Here is a 16948-nt window from a genome sequence, read left to right on the forward strand (position 1 = left end):
CCTATGTGTGTTCATCATTTAATTGCTGCTAGCACCCTTCATTCTGTTGCCTTGCCAACCCAATTGTTTGGCAGCCTGTGGCCAGATGCTTTTGCTTCCCCCCATCATTAACCTGAAATAAGGCTGCTCAACACACTGTCTGACGCAAGGCTCATATGATTTCTACTCACCTTTTAAAGAGGTTGGCCCTGTTCATAAGGAAGAAGGCCAGAGAAAAAATACATACAATAGGAATGTCACATCCTGACACACACCAGATCCTGCCAAGTATTCTGGTCTGTTTTCACAGCTGAAAGGGACCAAGGCAGCCCATCCATGACTGTCCAAGGATCTACTCTATCTTTATGTCCCTTAACTTACCTCACCTTACTTAATTCTTAGAAAAGCAGAGTGCTCTTGAAAACTCCCTGTATTTTCGATCCATGTTTCATGAGTAGATATATATATGTTCATTTTACAAGGGCAATGGAATACTGGATACAAAGAATGTGGAGGAGAATCTCAGTTGAGGTCAAATTCCCATGGACAATACAGTTCCTGGAATTAGAGCTATCCCCTTGCAATTATCTGAATCCCTTAGGGAAAAACTGACAAATATGGTCCAATATTCTTATTTTTAAATTGAGGATAAAGTCATTTGTTTTACAAAGTTGGGACTTATATTAAATGGTATAATGTGGATAAGAACACATAAATAATGAATTGATTCAAAAAAACTGCTCCTATTGCCCTGGCTCCTCATCCATAACAGTTTAAAAATGATCTAACCATCTTCTCAGTTGGATTATATGACAAGGGTGGGACAATTGGAATTATCTAGGGAAACATTCTGGGCTCTCTCAAAAAATGAACAGAATTTTAAGATCTGTTTTCTCACATTGGTCCCCAGAGTCACTTTCTTTTATTCTTTTCTTTCCTAATATAACTGATCTTACTCTTCTTATACTATATGGAAGGGGCCGGAGACGGGCTCCTCTCCTCCAGGATGCCAGGAACACATGACAGAAGGAATCTCAAAGGCTCCCAGATTCTGAAATATGCTAATTCTTACCTTGTGGGTATACTCATAGATAGCCATACCAATGGGGCAAAAGCAGCTTGACATTGCTTGTTCATATGTCTGAGCTCAGGCATTTGTAAATAACTTGCTTCTTGTAATTCACTTCTCATTCAATGCTCTTGTGACATTATGTGCAAGCAAGTCCTTGGATCTCTCCAAGCCTCTCTAACAGTCACTGCTGTATGTTCCTTCTTCACAAACTTTGAGAAACAATCCAATAAAACAATAATTTGTGGGAATACACCAGTTTTAGCTTCCAGAATGCAGACCACATGATTGTAGAGTGCCTTTCATTTAGTCATAGCATGGGAGGGGTTGATCCTGGCTGTGCATAGAAAATGAAAATTATTTTCAAAATGTCATCAACAACATGAAGATGGATAATGACAGCCACACATGCATCTGTCATTATGCTTATTCTTTGGTTAGTGATGACATTTGTAGCTATTAGAAATTAACCACATAAGTTGGGACCCTCAATGATTTGCTACTCAAGAAGCTTGGGGTCTGGTTTCATAAGAGGAGACTTCTGGAGCTGAAGCACCTCTGGTCCAAAGTGTCCCATGTGAAGAAGGCCACTGGGCTCTAGAGATGTTTTCCCATGAAGAAGGCCTGATTCCTCCTCTTTGGGACTTCTGGAAGATTCTTAAGATGTGGTGTCTTGTTCCATATCTTACTTGCAAATGATTACTGCTGCCAGTGACCAGGAGCTGGCTGACATGAACATCCTGCTCAACCATGGTGGACAAGAAGAGAAAGGAAGCAGCTGCAGCAACAAAGAGAAAGCAGAATTGATTCTTTTGTCCCCAATTTGTCTCTTCTGGTTTCTGGGTAGAATCACCTGGGAACCACATGATTGTCTCTGTCAACAATGCACCTGTTTCTTGGAGTGCCAAAATGATTTTCTCATCCCATCCTTCCAAAATCTTATGTTTCAATTAGAAGATTGCTGGTTTCTTCTATCAGCAGCTGGAACTTTTCAAAGGAGGGGTACTGAGAAATAAAGTTAATCTTTGTCAATTAGAAAGTGCTACTTGACACATTCTCATTTCAACATGTCAATTTCAGATTCTCCTCTGTGAGGGAAAATTACAGATGCTCCCCAGATTTCTAATCTATTTATAATGGTAACAAGGCAACTGGAGGCAGTGTGTGCTCATCATGAGCTAATCATCCTCTGCTATGCCTTGTGCGTCCTAATTAGTGGTATGTTGGTTGCCTACTGATCAAGTTGGGAGACTCATCTAGGCAAAGCATAGGGAGGGTATAGGAAGACAAAGAACTGAGCCCAGAGGAGCCTGAATATTGGCAGAGTTTCTGACAACAGGTGGGCTTCACACCTTGCAAGGAAATGTATCTTTCTTAAATAAGCAGCCGTTATTCCCATCAGTGATAACAGAAACATGGAAGGGTTCCAGACTCGCATCTCCTTTCCATATAGGAGCTATCCACAGGGAAATATCATCCTTTCAAAATCTCCAGCATCTCCCAGAAGAAAGGGGGATAATTATATATACATGTTTAACTACTTATGTTAGCTCTTTCTGTGGACCTGGGGGTCAACACTGATGATCAAGACACATTTTTTAAAAGTACTATGTATTATCTAAACTGGGACACAGTTGAGGATGAATGGAGAACTAGCAATAGATTCTTTGAGAAAAATAACCATAGAAATCAGGGTATGCAAGCAAACATGATGTACAACCAGCTTAATGTAGAATTCATAGAAAGTGTTTGTCCAGCCAGGGATTGTACTTGTGTTCCTTTCACGTATCCTTGAATTATTTTTACCCTTTTATGATATGGAATAATGCTTTTGTACTCTGGTTTAAGAAAACACTGATTGGCCAGTAGTCAGGCAGGAAGTACAGGCGGGACAAGCAAAGAATTCTGGGAAGAGAAAGGCTGAGTCAGGAGATGCCAGCCTGCCATCCAGGGAGCAGTATGTAACGGCACACAGGTAAAGCCAGAGAAAATGTGGCAACATAGAGATTAACAGAAATGGACTGAGTTTAAGTGTAAGAGCTAGTCAGTGGTAGGCCTGAGCTAATAATGGCTAAGCAGTTTTAATTAATATAAACCTCTGAGTGTTTACTTGAGTCTGAGCAGCTGCAGACCAGGTGGGACATCAAAAAAATTCTGGCTATACTTTTAGATCATGGTCAATGAATGATCATCTAATTCTCTTATCCCCCAAATTGTGGAAATATCCGTTCTGATTTGATGTCTTCTGAGGGCTCTTACTAGGATATGAGTGACTATACAGGTCAGTGAGCAGAACACCAGAGAGTTTTAAAAAGATGTTTAAAACATCATATCTGTTCCTGTTCTTGGTTATGGAAAATAGACACCTACCTTGACTAATCCAAGTATGAAAGAAGTTATTAGAGAGATATTAGGGGGTCATGGCAATAAATCATATTTGTAGAATGAAGCTTGGAAATAGGTATGTGTTAAAGAGACATGAAGGGAAGGGAATTGAGAAGACCAGAACTATTTTCCTCACAGCATCTTCTCAGAAGCTGCCTCTAGGATGCAGGATTCCAACAATTTCTTCTAATTTTATGTGGCTAATGATATGAACTTCCAGACAAGTTCCTCAACTGCTGATGTTTAGGTGCCAAGTCTTTACAGCAGCCCTTCAGTATTAGGAGCTGAATGTGTATCTTAAAGTTCATGTGTTGAAGCTCTTAATCCCTGGTATGTCCGAGTAAGACTGTGTTTGAGGATTGTGTTTTTAAAGTAGTGACTAAGTTAAAATGAGTTGATAATGATATTGATGGTATATTTATAAGAAGGGGGAAGCTACTGAGGCAGCCCAGTGGGTAAAGGTGCATGCCACCAAGCCTGACAACCTGAGTTCAATTCCAAAGGCCCTCGTAAACCAACTCCTGTAAGTTGTGCTCTAACAATTGCATGTGTGCCATGGGACTCATGTACATACAGACATACCACACTGTACACACACACACACACACACACACACACACACACACACACACACACACACAAATAAGTTAATAAAGATGTCATAAGAGTTTTCAAAAAAGAGGACATTAGAATGTAAGTACAAAGTGATAGCCATGTAAAGACATGGGTGTAGCAGGAATCTTAAGAGAGTCTTATTAATAAAACAAACTGAGAGCCAAGTATTGGAGTGAAGCTGGAAGATCAGAGAGACAGAACAAGCCACAGCTACCCTCACCTGGCCATCTTCTCAGCTGGTCTTGTTTCCTCAGACTGGATGCTTCTGTGTCCTCATCCCAATGGCTCTCAGCTGAACTGCTGCTCGAAAGCCTGAAGCTTAACCAGCTAAAAGCTTAACCAGCCAAATGCTTCTAGTTTCTGGTCCTCATGCCATATATACCTTTCTGCTTTCTACCACCACTCCCTGGGATTAAAGGTTCGCTTTCTGGGGTTAAAGGTGTGTGTCACCATGCCTGGCTGTTTCCAATGTGGCCTTGAACTCACAGAGATCCAGAGGGATGTCTACCTCTGAAATGCTAGGATTAAAGGTGTGAGTGCCATCATTTTCTAGTCTTTGTATGTAGTGGCTGTTTTGTCTCTGACCCCAGATAAGTTTATTAGGGTGCACAATATTTTGGGGAACACAATACTACCACACATGGGTGAATACAGCCATCTGGTGCTTTGAACTCAGAATTTTAACTTACAGAAAATTACTAGAATAAATACCTATTGCTTGAGCAACCAATGTTTAGTGATATTGTGTTCCCCAAAATATTGTGCACCCTAATAAACTTCTCTGGGGTCAGAGAAAAGAACAACCATTAGATACAGAGGTCAGAAATGGGTGGCACTCACACCTTTAATCCTAGCATTCCAGAGCAGAGATCCACCTGGATTTCTGTGAGTTCAAGGCCACAATGGTAACAAGAGCCTTTAATCCCAGGAAGTGATGGCAGGAAGCAGAAAGGTATTTAAGGCGTGAGGACAAGGAACTAGAGACTGGTTAAGCTTTTAGGCTTTTGAACAGCACAGTTCAGCTGAGGGGCATCCAGTCTGAGGAAACAGGATTAGCTGAGGAATTGGTGAGGCAAGGTAGCTGTGGCTTGTTCTGCTTCTCTGATTTTCCAGCATTCACCCTAATACCTGGCCCTGAGTTTGTTTTATTAATAAGACTCTTTAAGATTCATGCTACACCAATGCTTTGTTACACCATTGTGCCCTCAAACGCAACACTGAGGGGAATGATTGGGTACTGGCTTTAGGAGTAGAGATAAAAGAACAGTCAGATTGACTATACTTTCAGATGATCTGAACAGAGGAAGATTTATCCTCTTCCTCTCAGTATCACCAAAGAAAACACATGAATAAGGTTATGAATGCAAAATGGAAATTGGAAGCCTGTTGTCTGCTACAAAAGCCCCTCAAGAGACTTTTTGAATTACTATTGAACATTTATGGAGACTAAAAGAATTAAATATCTGTCATTGGGCTAGGGCAAGAATTTTAGATACAAATATAGCAAAGCACATTCCTGGTTCATAGAACTTAAATTTTTCCAAAGTGTTCTAATAAATAACCAACCTTCAACTGCATATCATCAACTCTCCAGGGAGCAACATGCTTTGATAATTTAGAGAAAGGCAACAGAAAGGAGAGGAGAGACAACACTATTCTTTTCCTTTGATGACAGGTAGTAGTAAAAGCTAAGGAAGAATTCTCAAAGACAATTACCTTTGCACAGGACATTATAGCATGTTGACATTTTCTCACTTCCCCATCTATAATTCCCTTCCCCTTACCTCCCTGATAAGATGATGGACTTGGGAATCCCTGACAGAAATTGGGAATGTGTCAGAACTGAAAATTGAGTGGGGATCCCATTGGGGGAATACTGAGAAATGGTAGGAAAGATAACATATGAAATAAAATTATAAATTATAGTCTAGACTTTTCAAAAAGTTGACCTCTTTTGCAGTCATGGTATCTGTATTTATTATGTTGTCTCAGGTTTTCAAAATGAGCATATATTGTTTCATAATTGAAGAAAGACGAAGTTGAAGTCACATTAAGTGTATATAATGGTTCTCGGGCCTAATGGGTTTCTGGTTATTACCCTAGAATTCTCTTTAAATAAACTTTCAAAAGAACACAAAATGAAATTATTCCGCAATACAATTATGAAGCACAGATTTTTTTTTAAAAAGACATATGCATAGGTCAAAATTGGACTGTGGTTTAAAATAAGGCTGGTGGTAGCATAAAATCTGCTACAAAATAGTTTATTGAACCATACAAATGGAAAAAAGAAACTATAATTACTTAGGTCCTTCACAATGAGTATTAAAGATACAGGAAATCACTATGCAAGATTCTTGGCAAAGGAAATGGCTCTTCCGGTGCTCTCTGCCTTTCTTTTATCTTATTCCTTTCACAAAAGTGGAGAAACTTTTTGTTTAGCACTTTCGTTGGCAGCATCTCATCCGTAAGTAATTTGCTATTGTTAACGAATGTTGGAACAGAACACCACCAATTAAGGTTTTAAGTGGTTATCAAACATGGCAAGAGATTCTGCATGAACTCTGAGGTGAAGACAGTAGCTTGAGGGAAGCACAGCAAGTGCTGGGAAACATGCTAAACAGACAGGAAACTTCCCACTGAGTTCCTTCCCTAACATTTTTAACACCTATCTGACTCTGATATTAGGTGGTGGCTGCAGGTAGAAATACAGAACTCTTTCCCAGGACGCTGTTGTATCAGGGAGACTCAAACAAGCCTCACTACCTTTAGAAAAAGATCTGATCCATGAACGATTTTCCATTTTCAGGCTATCCTTTTAATAAGCGTTTACTGACATGTCATGCAACTACCTTCCATTGCAGTCTGCTCCTTTGACCTGTCAGACTTAATGCAAACATTTGCCACCCCACATCATTTAGATCCGTCGTAAAATAGAAAAATATTGTTGCAAAAATATTTTAACGTTTGTATCTCTGTAGCTCTGGATTGATTCTAACTATAGTATTCATTAACTATGTAACTTAGGTTTCTAATCTCCTCAGAGTCCAACTTTTTCTCTTGTTCTTGTGAAAACTAATAGCTCTAGAATAGTGTAGACCCAGTATAACTAGACACTCTCTGCATCCCACCATCCTTCTGTTTTCGTAGGCATCCATATGGTAGAACACAGCTTGTCCTCACTAGGGCTCACATATAGGAAGGCTCCATTCTCCAAGGCTTCCCCTTTGGCCCCTCTGCTACAGGGACCGTACTTGAGTCAACAACAACTCAGTGGAGCCTTTCTTACTTTCATCAGGAAACAAGTAAATTTAGAAAAGACAGTCCCTATGCCAAATCATACCCCACTAATGTTTATACCTGTTCTTTGTCAAGCTTCAAAGAAGAGCCACAGTTCCAATGCTTTTGTGGAGGCAAAATTAGAGCTGGGCAGTGTGAGGCTGTCACAGGACATGGTAAAGGGCTGTTGCAGGTGAATGCTGAATAGCTCAAGGCAGTCAAACTTGCCAGCTGAATGTCTCCCTCTCTCTCTAAGAAATGCAGGGAATAAACAAGTTCTCCCTTCCCCATCAATCAATTAGCATTGTTATTATCAACAATGCATCAAGTTCCTTGTCTCTTAGGATCCTTTGATCATTACAAATGCAACTATTCCCACACCCTTCTTTGCTTAATGGTCCCTTTCCCTGCCCCTTGCTTTCCCCCCTCTCCTCCAGTATCCCTGCTTCTTTTCTTTGCTCCTCTCAAATTGTTTTCTGTATGAGTCAATGGCAGTGACAGGGGTTAACACTCAACAGGGCTCAGAATATCTCTGACAGAGGGGAAAGAAATATTTATATATCACTCTACATTCCCCAAGTTATCCACCAGAAGTTTCGTTTTTTACTAAAATATTTTCCTTATCTTAAATCCACTGACATGAGTATATATCATGAAGTTAAAAACATTGAATTGCATTTTGTAGGCTAACTGCTAAGATTCATGAAGTCTCAAAGCCCTAGCTTGTCCCTGGGTATGTGAAGCAATAGCATTTTACATTTGGTGTCTTTCTTTTCTCCTTCTTCTTCTTCTTCTTCTTCTTCTTCTTCTTCTTCTTCTTCTTCTTCTTCTTCTTCTTCTTCTTCTTCTTCTTCTTCTTTTTTTTTTAATTCTTTCTCTGTGAACACATACTAACAAGTTTGTCTCTTCATTCTGATGGGGGAAGACTGAAAATATATGCTGTATTGTTTACTAAAAAGATCTTTATAGAATGAAGAGCAATTTTGTCATCTGAGCCCACTCTTGTCACTACTGGATGCTTTTGACACAGATGGATACTGACTGATAGGCCCAGAGGAGAAACTTCTGTGCGGGGTCACTGGCCCCAGGGACAATGGGAGCTACCAGTATGTACTCCAGATTAGAATGTTGCTGAATGGCCTTGTGCTTAGCTCAGATACCCAGGCAGTGGGGAGAACACATCACTTCATCCTTTTACAATGCTGTTGCTACTGAAGAGTGTTTCCCAAGGAACAACATGCATATCCATTTTTCAAGGTAGCTATAACAAATTACCTAACCCGAGAGGTTTAATAATGATATAAATTTATTGTGTCATGGTCCAAGACACTGGAAGTACAAACTCAAAGTGTTGGTTGCATTGTTTCCTACTGGACTGAGGGAGAATTCATTCCGTTTTTCTCTCTTGCATACTGCCTGCTTCTGACAATTCTCAGCATTCCATCTCTTACTGGCTACTTCTGCTTCTGGCATTTCTCAGCATTCCATCTCTTACTGGCTACTTCTGCTTCTGGCATTTCTCAGCATTCCATCTCTTACACACTGGCTACTTCTGGCTGTTCTCGGCATTCCACCCTCACGGTATCTGCCTTGTCTTTACATCCTTCATTTGCCTCCCCTGTGAGTTCTTTCCTCTCTCATGACATCCCTCATTTGGCTTAGGGTCTATGTAGTAATCCAGGATGTACCTATCTCAAGCTCTTGGTTGCAGTATCTGCAAAGCTTCTTTTACCAGATAAGAATTAGTTGCATTCACCAGTCCTGGATGGCTGCTGCACCTTTAGTCAGAATTTAAATCACCAGATCATAGTCCATTACAGTGGGCAGTTGGGACAGGGGCTCAAGGCAGGAGTCTGAATGCAGAACTATGACAGAGTGTTTTGGGCTGGCTTGCTCCTAGGTTCACATTAGAGAAAGCTTTTCTGTGCAATGTAGAGCCAACTGCTCAGAAAATGTTGCCCACAGTGGTCTGAGCACTCCTGTATCAATTAAATGAAGACAGTCCCCCACAGACATGCCCACATACCAATCTGATCTACACAATTCTTTAGTTGAGGCTCCTCAGGTGACTCTAGACTGTGTCAAGGTGACAATTAAAGCTAATAAGAACTCCTATTATTATTATTTCTTTATGATAAGAAAAATTCTCATCTAATTCCTATCATCATTTCCAAATGAAAGAGCAAAGGGTAGTCTGACTTCTCAGGTTCTAAGACACAGAAGGCAATGTTTTTGTTGTTGTTTATTAGTGTTGTTTTGTTTTCTGTTTATAGTGGTCATTGTACATCAGTGATACGGTCATCTATTAGAACAGGTAGAGTTTTCCTTCAGATACAGTATTCTGTGTTTTTATAAATTATCATCATGAGATCTTTCCTTGTGGTTTATAGGATGCAATTTTGAAAATGAGGCTTCACATATGTCTAAACTGAATCGAATGCCATCATTCTGATTTCTCAAGTCATCCTGCATAAAGGCTTGTGGTCTACATCTTATAAACAAATTCGTGGTCATTTGTTTTCATTTTCTTTCACTTTGAACTACTGGGAACCCTGTTGATGGTTGGTGTAATGTCTGAAATAAAATGGGAGTATCTTTTAATAACCTGGTTTCTTGTAGATCAATTTAATCCTCTAAAATCATTCTGTTGTTTCATTGAAAACACATATTGAGATTAAAGGGCTTTACTTATTATCTAAGTTGGAAAGGGGCTTTCATACAACTTAAAATTGATTTGGAAACTAAAGGAGGATGTCGAGCCAGTAATAGGAAAGAACATAGAGATGAATAAGAGGAGACACAATGAAGGGGGTGAGAGTCTTGACCCAGTACAGATACAGCTTGCTTTTGCTGATAGAAGTTTAGCCCTGCCTAAATGACCCACACATTACATCCTAGATGTAACATAGACCCTTATTGACTGCACTATCTTAGCCTCGAAAACTGTCACATCTTACTTTTTAAAAAATTTTTTCGAGACAGGGTTTCTCTGTGTAGCTTTGTGCCTTTCCTGGATCTCATTCTGTAGCCCAGGCTGGCTTTGAACTCACAGAGATCTGCATGCCTCTGCCTCCCCAGTGCTGGGATTAAAGGCATATGCCACCACCACCCAGCAATCTTAATTTTTTTCAGTTGTTAATTTCTTTATTATTTTTTAATTGAAAAAAGTTCTGATTATGGTTTCCTTTCCACCAGCTCCTCCCAGACCACCCCCATTCTCCTCCCACCCAAATCTATACCCTTTCTTTCTCTCTCTCATTAGGTTACAAACAGACATCTATGAAAACAGAACAATAGTAAAATAAAGTTTAATAAAATAAAACCAACAAACCAGAATAGGACAAAATAAACAAGTAAGCAGAAGAAAAAGAGTTGAAGAAAAAGCCCAAGAAACACAGAAACAGAGACACACATTCTCACACACAGATAGCCCCTACACACAAACAACAACAACAACAACAACAACAAAACAAAACTAAAAACCATAATATATATGCAAAGAACTTGCAAAAAACAACAACAGCAAAAAGCCCTGACAAATCATTATGAGACAAAGAACCTACAAAATTGCCATTAAATTCATTTTAGGCACCTACTGTCAGGAATGGGGCCTGGCTTTATGAGTGGTTTGTACACTCAGTGAGTCTCTGTTCAAGAAAACTAAGTGGGCTTTGTACACTTCCACTCTCAGTGCTAGGACCTCAGATGGTACAGATCCTGTGCCACAGTCTCGGTTAATTCATTTGTGCATGGGTCATGCTTGTGTTTAGAAAAACTAAGGTATCATTTCCTTAGTGCCCTCCATCTCCTCTGGCTCTTACAACCTTTCTGTCTCCTTTTCTGCAGTGGTCTCTTAGCCCTGAGAGGAAGGAATTGATAGAGACATCTTATTTTAGGATTGAATGGTCCAATGTCTCTCACTCTGCATATTGTCTAGTGTAGCTGGAGAGCTTTTCTCCAGGTCCCACCAAGCCCTTGCAGTCTCACAACCCATGTATAAAATAATCGCTCAGAAGCTTATATTACTTATAAACTGTATGGCCATGGCAGGCTTCTTGATAACTGTTCTTCTATCTTAAATTAACCCATTTCTATTAATCTATAAGTTACCACGTGGCTCGTGGCTTACCGGTACCTTACATCTTGCTTGTCCTGGTGGCGGCTCCAGGCAGCCCTCCTCTCCCTTCCTGTTTCCTTTTTTCTCCTCTCTGTTAGTCCCGCCTATACTTCCTTGCCTGGCCACTGGCCAATCAGTGTTTATTTATACAGAGCATATCCACAGCAGTCTAGCTCCGAGTCTCTATATTTGTTCCCATGTCCTGCAGGAAGAAACTTCTCTGATGATGGCTAAGCAAGGCATTGATCTCTGAATATGGCTGAATGCTGTTAGGAGTCATTTTATTGCTATGTTCCTTTAACAGAGCCATAGTATTTTGGTTTTCTCCCAGATCCCGGGATTATCTACTGCCAGGTTATTGACCACCTAAACAATGTCAGGAGTGGATTCTGTCTTGAGGAGTAGACCTTAAATCCAATCAGATATTGGCTACACAGTCACACTAGCTTTGTGCCACTATTGCACTAGCACAAAAACTGTCACAAATTCACATGCTAACCCATCGCACATGTGATTCCCCCAGTAATCCATTTCAGTGACCCCACCTTGCTTTCTTCCACCCTGCCTCACGGTGTATGTCTTCTGTCCTGCCTGTAGTCTTTCTATCACCTGTATACATTTACTAGGTGAGAGAGAGAGAGAGAGAGAGAGAGAGAGAGAGAGAGAGAGAGCAGGAAACATGTAAAACTCAAAGTCATGGTGCCCTAGGCTCTGGTTCCTACTCCTCTTACATAAGCTGGCTGTATCTATCTAGTGATTCGGTCTTTCTGGGAACCTTCCCATCTCTACAGAATAGGAGCCTGTTCTGAAGAGAGTTCATATCTACCTGGTCTATCTTACCAAGTCATTATATGTATCAAATGAAATACTATAGTCTGCAGTATTTAGTATACTGGCTGAGAGCTATCACAAAGAGCTGAGTGGGAAGGCCATTTCCTGCCTCTCCCATCACTATGCTTGCACTTCTGTCTGCAGCTATATGCTCCACACCAGCATTCATGAGTGCTGGCTGCTAATGTCTCACAGCATTGACTGTGAGAGTTACGTCCCTTCATAAGCAACATTTCAACCCCTCGTGGGGCAAGAACATGGAGTGATTTAGGCTCTAGAGGGTCGCACAGGTCAAAAAGGACTTAAGATGACATCTTGACTCAACTCCTTTTTCATGTTCCTCTGCCGTCATTCTGACACTTAGATTGGTCTCTTTATAAGTGCACCAAGTGCTGCACATTCTTGTCTTGGTTTCTGCTCCTAGGAAACTTGACCTAAGACACTATTCCTCTGTGGTCAGATCACAAAACAAAGATTAGAACCAAGTCATGGTGTTTCAAAATGCCTATTGGTACAAGACATTTAAGCCCCAACTCATTTTAAATAGGATGTCTGAAGGAGCAGAGAATACGGTTCCTTAATAAGAACAGCTGAGGGTCATAGTCCTTGTGTTATGAGCCACACAGTAAGGGACCCCTGGGAGATGGGATGACTGGAGCAGGTGGGTTATTGTGGCTCATAAGCTGTCCAATACAGTGGGGTCCCTCAAGACTAAGTGTCACGCCTTGTCATAGCAATAGACAGCTTTCCCTCCTGCAGGACTTTGCTTCCATGGCTATTAAGACTCTAAACTCAACAATAATTATCTTCCAGACAAACAGAGCTTTCTTGAAAGTGATTGTTCATGGGAACATCTGCCGTGTGAATGGAAGGCACATATTCTTTGCTCCTTCCTCTCTGCAGCCAATACTAAGTGAATACTTTAAAAGGCTGCCCTGCTTTCTTCTCCACAGCTGGAGTACGTCTTCATTATTTAACTTTGTATTTCCATCACTGCACAAATGGCTTGTTGGAGCCCTTGCCTAGTAGGAGGGGTATGGGTCTTTCTTGATAACTAAAACTTTCGAAAATCTCTGCTACAGAAAACAATGACATAAAACACTATTCAGTCATTGCTAATGATACAGAGTTGGATTACCACTCTCATCTGTGACTTTCAGTCCAATAGGTTTCCTTCTTTCCTTCCTTCCTTGCTTTGCCTTTCCTTCTCTTTCTTGTTTTAATGTCTATGTGCATGCTTATACAGATACATGTTCTTTTTCACATGCACATGTACATCCACATTTTTCAGTATATATGCAGATTGTGTAGCTGTGTATCTGGTGCCTTTATTTTAGATAGATGAGACTATCCATTCATTCATTCATACACTTTCCAATAACTGTTGGTACTTTGGAATAATTAGAAAAAGTGCCCTAGTGTGTCAACTATTTTGGCATCACCATACTTTGGATAGTAAGTCTTCTGTTTGCTCCTTCTGCATGGTATGCTAGTAAAGAGCTTGGGGTTAAAACTGGTAATATCTGGACCTTCCAGCTGGTGACTTTGGCAAGTGATTCAACTTCACCAACTCTTACTTTCCTTTCATCTCAATATATAAACAATAATAGTAAGTTCATTGTGGTAGTGTTTGAGGGCTATGTGAAATAATTACTGCATCACACTGAGCTCTTATTTTTCAGATGCAAATAAGGTTGATTTCTATTAGTAAAATTATCATGGTGCTACCTTATTTGGTGATTTTATGAAAGAATATGTTTTCTTTGCCTATGGCTTAGCCAAGCCAACTTAAGACCATCCTCTTGGCAAAATAAAGAAATCGTAGTCCCATAAAATTTCTGACACAAGATTGTCAAATAGGCTGAGAGGCATCTACCATCTGAAACAATGAACCAGTGACTACAAACGTGGGTAAGCTATGAGTGCCCTCTCAGCAGATATTTATGCCTTACCTGCCTTCAGTTTGCTGACAAATTCAAATTGCTTCAGAAATGCTCCAACCTTGAAGTGTGACTTTAGTGAATGCTTCAAATCCACGATGGCACCCTTTCCAGTGAATCCTCACTTACTACTAAGACTTTTTTTCTGTTCTTAATTCAGAACTATTTAAGGAAAGAGAAGACAGGGTCCCAATTCTCCTGCAGCTTATACAAAGTAGGTGTTTCTTAAATATCTGTTAATGCCTTAAAGTTAATCATAAAGAGACAGTTGTTTTGGTCCATGTACATATTAATGAGTAATGAATATGTACTTCTCTTTCAATGAACTCTGGTTTTGAGACCTTGAATATCACAGTTATAAAGCTACGGTTTCCATGGAGCACATTTGTAGCCTCACATGTTATCAGGGGACTCCATGGTCGTCTGTCTTCTCAGATGTTCTCTGTTTGCCATGCACTCCATTTTTCCTTACTTCCTAGTCCACATACTTGCAACTGGAGTGATCAGAGAAGAGCCTTTAAGAGACATGGCTATTACTCTTCTCCCTTTCTTTTTGAACCAATAGGTCACTGTTTCTGCTCAGTAGTGGAAATGACCCTCTATACAGTGTTTGTCTATCCCCAGGCTAGGCTAACCCCTAAAGAGTGGAATAGCATGCCTGAAAGCTGTGCCATTTCCATCCAGTGTGCCTTCAAGTGAAGCAGCTTCTTTGTGATGGTATGTGAATGTTTGCTCTGTGCTCACCCCTCCTTCTCCCACAAGCTGCTATATCTCTTATGAATTAAAAACAAGCAGAGAAAATATTCCCTCATGGACCATATGTTCATGGGGTAAGAGCAAGACAATCCCTAAGCATGAAATTTAGATTGCTCTCTGAGAAGAAGCCTAGGAAAGACTCAACATGCGGGAAATGAAAATTAGCCATCTGTAGAAAACCTATCCTATCCAATAAGCCGTGTAACTTCCGGGTTCAATGACTTGGGTGCCATTAATCTCAGGAGAATGCGGATGCTCAGAAGAGCTAAAGCTGTTGCCTTCTTTGCCTCCCATGTGAAAAAGAAACAAGTTGACAGAAGCAGATATCCTGCATGAAGATCAAACTGATATCCACCATGGAGGAGTCTTGAGAAAGGAATATCCTGCTCCCTCCTCCTAGAAAGGAAGATTCCTCAGACATGAACTCTGACTCAGTAGCTATGGTTCCTATACCTGAGCCCCACCCACCCTTCACTGTCCAGCATCAGATTGCATTCTCCAACACTCTTGGAAAATGCTTTGCCCAAGTTCACTAGTGATTTGTTCCAATTCAGCCACACAATTTGTAGAACACTTTTCAAATCTCAGTTGATGCCTTACAAAGATGCACAAAGAACATACAACTTCCCTATTACACTTCCTTTGTGAGATTTCTTCCTGATACTAAAAGCCATATTTATTCAGATCCCTCTGGGGCTTGGTTTTCCTGTTACCACTTACCATTTCCCTTTTTAAAAATGTTTTCATGATTCTCTGCTTTTATTACCTTTTCCAAAGTTACCACATTCATGTCAAGACTCCCATTTTTGTTCAGTAACTCCAAAGAGGAGTACCAGCTTCAGGATCTTGGGCTTTTTTCTTCTTCCCACAGACAGTCATCTCCTTCTCTACCCAGTGGTATGCTGGCAAACATCCAACTGGCTTGCTCTCGTGGAGATGCTTTCTATAGCTTAGACTTTGCCATTTACCCAGATGTAAATGAACTGGACCTGAATGATTCTAAACTATCAATTTGGCATTGGTCTGTATTCAGTATTTCTGAACTTTTCAGAGTTGGCTTTTTATAGTTAGAAAGATCCAAGACATCCAAAATATCCTATATAGCACTGACAGTGTAATAACCATATTTACTGGTGCCTTACTAATCATATTTACTATCTTATCTCCACAGCCTGGGCTCCTGCTAGAAACAGTACATGGAAAGCATGAAACAGTAGGACCAATATTCAGCCCTTTTATGGAGGGCTACTTGGTCCTTTAGAATAAATTAGGGTGGGTGGGAGGCAGAGCCAGGTGGATCTCTGTGAGTTTGAGGCCAGTCTGGGCTACCAAGTTAGTTCCAGGAAAGGCACAAAGCTACACAGAGAAACCCTGTCTCGAAAAACCAAAAAAAAAAAAAAAAAAAAAAAATTAGGAGCCAGATGTACACAACTATAAACACTGTGCTCAGGAGGCTGTGGAGGAAAAAGGTACTTTCTACTTTCTTTCTTTTTTTAAACAGATAATAAATTAGAATTCTTATAGATTAGGTTCCCGAGCATTTAGCAAATTAGTTTCTGATGATAAACAAATTGATTTCTGAACCTAAAGGCTGACTGCCCAAAAGTAGACTGTGGGAATGCACCAACAATCTGGGCAATGGCCCATCACCACTATTGTAATTCTCTATAAAATTAGCTGGAGGCAACAAATGTCAACATGTTTGCTAAAGTGCTAAAATACAGATCTGCATCAGCATATAAAAATCACTGAGTTAGGCTGCTGCCTGTTAGAGAGGAAAAATTAGAGTCTGGAGGAATTTCTGTCCATGTTCAGGTTCCATTTAGGGTAGTTATATCTGGTGGCCATGGGTGAATTGGGTCACCTTTGTTTTTTTATTCTATCTTAGTCCTTACAATAATGTCTTGCTTGCAAGGTGAGGAAAGGTCATGATGTGTATGACAGAGATATAGATTAGTCATTTAGGAAAGACAGTAC

This window comes from Peromyscus maniculatus, chromosome 1, assembly GCF_049852395.1.
Source record: "Peromyscus maniculatus bairdii isolate BWxNUB_F1_BW_parent chromosome 1, HU_Pman_BW_mat_3.1, whole genome shotgun sequence".
In the NCBI taxonomy this organism is placed as follows: Eukaryota; Metazoa; Chordata; class Mammalia; order Rodentia; family Cricetidae; genus Peromyscus; species Peromyscus maniculatus.